The following is a 6,670-nucleotide window of genomic DNA, read 5'->3' as shown; positions in this document are numbered from 1 at the left end:
TATCTGATCTTCTCCTGATGAAGACATTGTTAGAGAGTTTTATGTTCACTTGAATTCATCAACTTTGACAACACTCCAAGTGTGAAGAAAATAATTATCTTTATCATCAACAATGATCAATGCCTTATTCAGTTTGTCTGATATTGATAATGATGACTATTTTTGTCATGGTAGTGATTGCCAGTAAAGAGATGATTTAAGACATTCTGAGAATTGCCATGACTCAAGGAGCCAAATGGACATTTAGATACAAGGTACTCATTACTGCCGAAAAGAATATTTCACATAAGAGGCAAAGACATGGTTCTATTTCATTCGAACAATTATTATACCAGCATCTTTTGCACTGTTTCGATAACCCAAATGATTCTCCTATATTATATATTGATAGGAAAGTCAATTAATGCGAAGAGAATAATACTTAATGAAATTCGAGAGTGTGCACTAGAAAAAACAGGTTATTGCCATTTCCATCACTCATCACTCTGATGTGTCGCCAAACAAATATATCGATGCAAGACATTGAACATCTCTTACAACATAGGTACTATTACTGCCTATGACATCTCTAGGGAAGTAGCTGACATCACTAGAAAAAGACAGATAATTCAGATTAATGAGGATAAGATGGTATAACCAAAAGCTGATTCAAGTAGTACCAACCCACCTGATGATCCCGCACCTACTTTCATGTCTACTCAGCCTTCTGGCAATTTGATAACATGGGCAAATATTATGGATTTACTACAACATATGAATAAGCACCAACAAGTATACTAGAAGTATGCCAAAATTCAAGAATAATCGAATCTAACTACTTTTTAGAGCTTATTTAAATATTTTGATGTTCTTCCTGAGTTTTCAGATTCTATATTCAAGCCATGGAACCCAACTCACGCAACCGATCTTGAGGATTCCGTCACACGTAGGCAAGATATTAATAACATGGAGGGGGAGGTAGACACTAGACCTGTCCATGGGCCGGGCCCGGGTCAAAAAAGTGGTGCCCGAGGCCTGGCCCATTTTTTAAACACTTGATTTTTTGCCCAAGCCCATATTTCGGGCCTATATTTTTACCCGAACCCTCCCATATTTCGGGCGAGCCGTCGGGCCGGGCCGCCCGGCCCATGGACAGGTCTAATAGACACCAGCAGTGATGGGTTAATAAATAAATGATGGGGTTTTTCTTTATTTAAAGAAATTTATTTTTAGTTGGTTTTTTTTCTTTTTAAGACATTACCTTTTATTTTAATTTAATATAATTTTTTAAAATAAATTATAGCTGCACTTAAGAATAATTTTTCAAGTGTTTTTCTTATTTCTTCTCTGATGAATGTTTTGAACAATGAGGACATTGTTCCTCTTAAGTTTGGGGGGATCGTGCCTCAATTTCTTTTTGATTTTTTGCCTTAGTTTTTGTGGAAGATGAATTTGTGTAGGGAGGCAAATAAGCAGAAAAGATGCTCAATATTAATTTTGTATTGTATGTTAGTCCAAATTCAAGTATGATCTTTTATTTATTTCAAGTACTTTTATGTTAAGTAAATTATGAGACGAATGTTAAGTTTATTGAGTATGTGTAGATTCACCATAACTATTTTATATTCCTTAGAAATTAAGCATGCATGAGGATTTAGTCTCTAGAATTGGTTTGGTACTTTTCTTGAGGCTAAATCCTAGGTAGCATAGCGGGTTTAAAAATGATATAGGCATATTTTCTTTGGATAGATTAAGCCTTTCAAGCCTACCCTATTAATTGAATCCCTTGAAAACCACATTTGAGTTGTTTGGCCTATATTTTTTTAGGGATAACCAATAAATAAGTAGCTCTTCCCAAATAATTATTTCTTTGACCTCTTAAACCACTGAATCTTAGCCTTGCTTACTTTGGAAGTGTTCGAAGTTTAAGTTTTGAGGAGTCTAAGAGAAATATTGGGTGTCTATTATAAAGCACTCAAAGATGAGTTACATATAAAGACGTGCTCTGAAAGGTACTCTGAGTAAAAGAAAGTACCATTGGGCACATGCGCTGAAAAGAGTTGGTTATTTCGTGGGCAGTTACAATTTTTAAAGGCCAAGGTAATCCAAGTTTAAGGTTATTGAACTTAAAATATCTATTTTCTCCATACCTTAACCCTATCCCCGTTATAACCTTTATTAAGACCTATTGATTTAAACCGCTAAGCTAACTACATTAATAGAGAGGGAAGTATTGAATTCAACATATGAAGACATTTGTTAAATCCAATGAATGATTCTTAGTTAAATTAGGGAAATTAATCTTTTGTGGAATTGAACTTACTCTACTCTTAAAACTATCTGTTCAGTTCATGATTTGTTACTCTAAAAACTAGTTGTTCAATTCATCATTTGTTAGCATTTAGACACTTGAATAAATATTGGATGATATGTTGCATATGAACTACATATTTGTAGAATTAATTTAAGAGTATAATTTTTGTATTTCCATGACTGCTTGGATGAATAAAATTCTACATTATAACATGTTTTTAGCATTGCTCGGGATGAACAATGATTTAAGTTTGCGGGTGTGCAAACTCTAAAATATATAGATATTTCAGCACTCTTTTATGTACAATTTATGCAAATTTTGAGTAAATAAATAACACTTTCTGTGGTGTTTCACTTAATTTACAAACCTTATTAAGACTTGTTGATTTAAACCACTAAGCTAACTACATTAATGGAGAGGGAAGTATTGAATTCAACATATGAAGGCATGTGTTAAATTCGAGGAATAATGCTTAGTTAAATTAGGGAAAATTGATCTTTTATGGGATTGAACTTGTTTTACTCTTAAAATTAGTTGTTCAATTCATGATTTGTTAGCATTTAGACACTTAAATAAATATTCGATGATATGTTGTATATGAACTACATATTTGTAGAATTAATTTGAGAGTATAATTTTTTTGCCATGACTGTTTGGATGAATAAAATTCTACATTATAACATGTTTTTAGCATTGCTCGGGACTAGCAATAATTTAAGTTTATGGGTGTGCAAACTCTAAAATATATAGATATTTCAACACTATTTTATGTACAATTTATGCAAATTACGAGTAAATAAATAACACTTTCTATGATTTTTCACTTAATTTCATTATATTTTATTATTTCCATGAGAATGTGTTAAGTTTGTGAATTTTATGTTAAATACATGTTATTTTGCTATTTTTCGGTAATAATTGGGCTAAGGGAAATGATGGCATAATTTTGGTCATATTTGGGTTATAGATAAGTACAAGTTGAAAGATTCACAATGCAGTTACATAGGTTTAAAAATGGTGTTGATCCCTAAGTTAATTTCGAGGAGGCCCAATATTGTCTAAATTGGAGGCCCAAAACCATTCCACTTACCCACTTTACCATGAAATAAAATGGCAACATCCATTGCTAAAATTAGCAGTCCCTAACCGACCATTCAATTCCCAAATATAAAAAATTTGAGCCCTATATTCACCGAATAAAAATCAACATGATATTCCCATTGAAAAAAACTTCAACCATCCACCTACTACTAAAAATAGCAGTCACAAACTACCAAATTTTGACAACTCATTGGTCGGCCACGCATGGAGAAAACTAAGCTAACTCCCTTGCTAAATTTAGCAAGTCAACAACCACCCCTCCACCATAAAAGGAACGACATCAAGGGGAGAGTAAATCAAGCTAGCTTCCTTACTAAAATCAACAAGGAAGAACCAATCCTCCATTATACAAGGGACGGCACAAGTAGAGGAGAGAATCAAGGATTCACTTTGCTATTATTAGCAAGAGAAGTTCGGGGCTAGAGGCTATAAAAAGGGACTTCATTTTCATTCATCAACACAGCACACCAGAGAGAGATACACGCCACACACCATTAAGCATATATTATTTCTTTTCTAAAGTTTTCTTGCCATTCTCATGGCTTGCTAAACACTTGATTTCCTCAAAATAGGGCAAACACTTGTCGAAATAAGAGCAGCTAAAAGGATGACTTGAAGATGCCTAGAAGATTTAACATAAAGACGAGGAAGAGAGCCACCATGGGAAGCCGTAAGGAGCAGTCGTAGATAACCTATTGTAGTCAATTGTTTTTCTTATCATGAAATAGACGTGGATAACCCCCCTCAACCACTCTTTCCTTCCTTTCACTTTACTGTTAATTATTGTTTTTTTATGTCGAGAGACAAGACTGCATCTCATATTTAAGTTTTCAATTTCATATGACATGCTTAATTTTGTTTATTCAAAATGGATATGAATTTTGGTTTGAGTTAATTGGTTTTTGTTTTCTGAATATTATGTGCAAATGATTATTTCATTCATTTAGGTTTAATTCATGATTATACTTGTAAATGTATGACTAACATTTGTAGGTTAATGAATTAACTATTTAATCTGAGAAGAGGTAATGGTTAATTAACAAAAGACCTAAATGGTGTATATCATGTCTATATCGAAAGATGATTGTTGTATACATAAACTATGTAAATCCCTAAGAGGGTGATTTCCAAGTTAGTTTTTATATAGACATATGATAATTAACTCTGGGACATAATATTCTTTCTATAAATACCAATAAATTCTTGTTATGTGAAATATTTATTTTATTCTATTCATGTTTTGTCATATTAAATCATGTGTTTATTTCTTGTGATTATTTTCTGCAAGGTATGTTGTTTTATTTTGTGGGTCTTTGGATTCTTGTTTCTTCCTTATTAACTTAAATTGCGATTTTCATCAACACTATTCTCTTTTATTTGTTTTTTTTCCAAATTGAGTAAAATTGACATTGCAAATAATTCACACAACAGTCCATGTGGAGACGATACTCTTTACTCACTTCTTATTACTTGTACGATCGTGTACACTTGCACATAATCACACGACACAAGTTTTTGGCGCAGTTGCCGGAGATTTTATTTTATTGTCATTTGTGAAGATAATTATTTTTCAGTTTGGATTATTTTTATTTTTATATTTTTTCTATTCTTAATTTTAACTTTATTATTTTTGTGTTTTTTAGGTTACTCCAACAAACGTATGAATCAATGATCCCATTGACTAATTTCGTACATGTTGTCGCTAATTGCAATTATGATACTTACTATGGCACCATCAATCATCCAGAATTCAAGTGCGAAAGTCAGCAAAAGGTTAGAATCGAGGACTGGAAAGAATTGAAGTTTGTCAAAGAAGTCTCCTATCCAATTAAATTAGTTGTAGATGTAACATTAACCACTAAATTGGAGTTTCAATAGATTTTAAATGAAAGTGTGTATAAGCTGACACACCTTCTAAACAAAGTTGAGGAAAAGCCAACCAGAAGATTCGTTCTCATTTGATGACGGAGATGAAATTCGAGTAACCAAATATTCTCGCGACATGGAGGTGAGTCGGCTCGAGTCAATAATACCCCAAAAAATAATTTTGGGTTGGTTTGAGTTCGAGGTTAAATGGCTAGTAATGTGGATGTTGCGTCGGTCGAAGATAAATCAACATCAATGGAATGAACCGAGGCTGTAGGTTTACATATCTCAATGTATGAACAAGCGACTGATCAAAGTTTTGAGGACTAGCTGGAAGTTTCTCTTTGTGGGTGATACAAATCGTCCTAATTCTTAAAAAAACATTTTCGTTTAAATTCTTTTAATTTAAAACTTCAATTTTCATTTAAAGTATGTGTAATTATTTTGTAAAAGTCTATAGTTATAGTATGTTAGGTGTATTTGCAAGGGTGGATGAGCTCGTGAAAGGGGGAGCAATGAACAAGTTGAAAAGTCAAAATTTTGTGTGTGAGGTGACCGAAAGAATGTGTAATCGTGACAAGGAAGTCGCGTCGTTGCATCGAACTACCCATATCCTGAAGAGGCTTTGCAATGTCATGATGAGAAGGCCATAACGAGGAAACAAACAATGAGTGGCTTCGCGATGTGAGTTATCGTGATGACGTGATGGGAAGGCCCAAGTCGCAATGAGACTAAGTTGATGTTGTGACGAGTTGTGACGAGCTGTGGCGTAACCGCCTCAGAAAATGTAATGATGACACGAAAAATATAAAAGGGTCTTGTCACGACGAGCACTAATAGTGTCGCCCAAATGAATGTTCTTCATTTCCTTCGCCGTTCTCCTTCACCTCCGCTTCTCAACCCCTGTTTCTTTAAGTTTTTATTTAGTAATAAACAATAATCTTACATTTTAATCAAAGGCCCTCCCCATTTTTAGATTAGATCAAATCTTCATCAAGCTTCAATCCTCTCTGGAAAAAACACCCATGGCGGCCAACGTAGAAACACGGCAGCACCGATATTGTAACATCAGCAAATACCTGGTGATATCACTCTCTTTTCTAGCTTTTATAATATATTCATATTGATTTTGTTTCTGATAAATAGATTAAAGAACCGAAAAATTTGTTGCATCAATATTAGAGGATTTATTGGGTGTAGAAATTGGAATAGAGTTAAGCATGCCTCCTAGCAAACGACTAGCCTCTCGGTGAATTGAGGAATGTGATATTCTCGATGAACCGAGGAGACAATTTGTCTCCACCGATGCTGCTAATCGAGGCTAAAATTTCGTGAATGTGGCTTCAATTTTTCCATGTAAAATTTTTAAGATCCTATAATAACAAGGATCACAGAGATGTGTAGGCAACC

The 6,670-nt window shown here is 33.7% G+C and overlaps 1 long non-coding RNA gene across 1 annotated transcript; it reads left to right on the top strand.

The window, feature by feature from the left end:
• Positions 1-3,770: 3,770 nt before the first annotated feature.
• LOC121216029 (uncharacterized) lies at positions 3,771-6,402 on the top strand. The gene is made up of 2 exons (XR_005912012.1): positions 3,771-4,064; positions 5,038-6,402. It is a non-coding gene; the product is annotated as an uncharacterized lncRNA (long non-coding RNA).
• Positions 6,403-6,670: the final 268 nt, after the last annotated feature.

The sequence above is a fragment of the Gossypium hirsutum genome, chromosome D04 (genome assembly GCF_007990345.1).
Source record: "Gossypium hirsutum isolate 1008001.06 chromosome D04, Gossypium_hirsutum_v2.1, whole genome shotgun sequence".
NCBI lineage: Eukaryota > Viridiplantae > Streptophyta > Magnoliopsida > Malvales > Malvaceae > Gossypium > Gossypium hirsutum.
The sequence above is the reverse complement of the archived record's forward strand: the minus strand, read 5'-3'. Positions and strand labels throughout refer to the sequence as shown.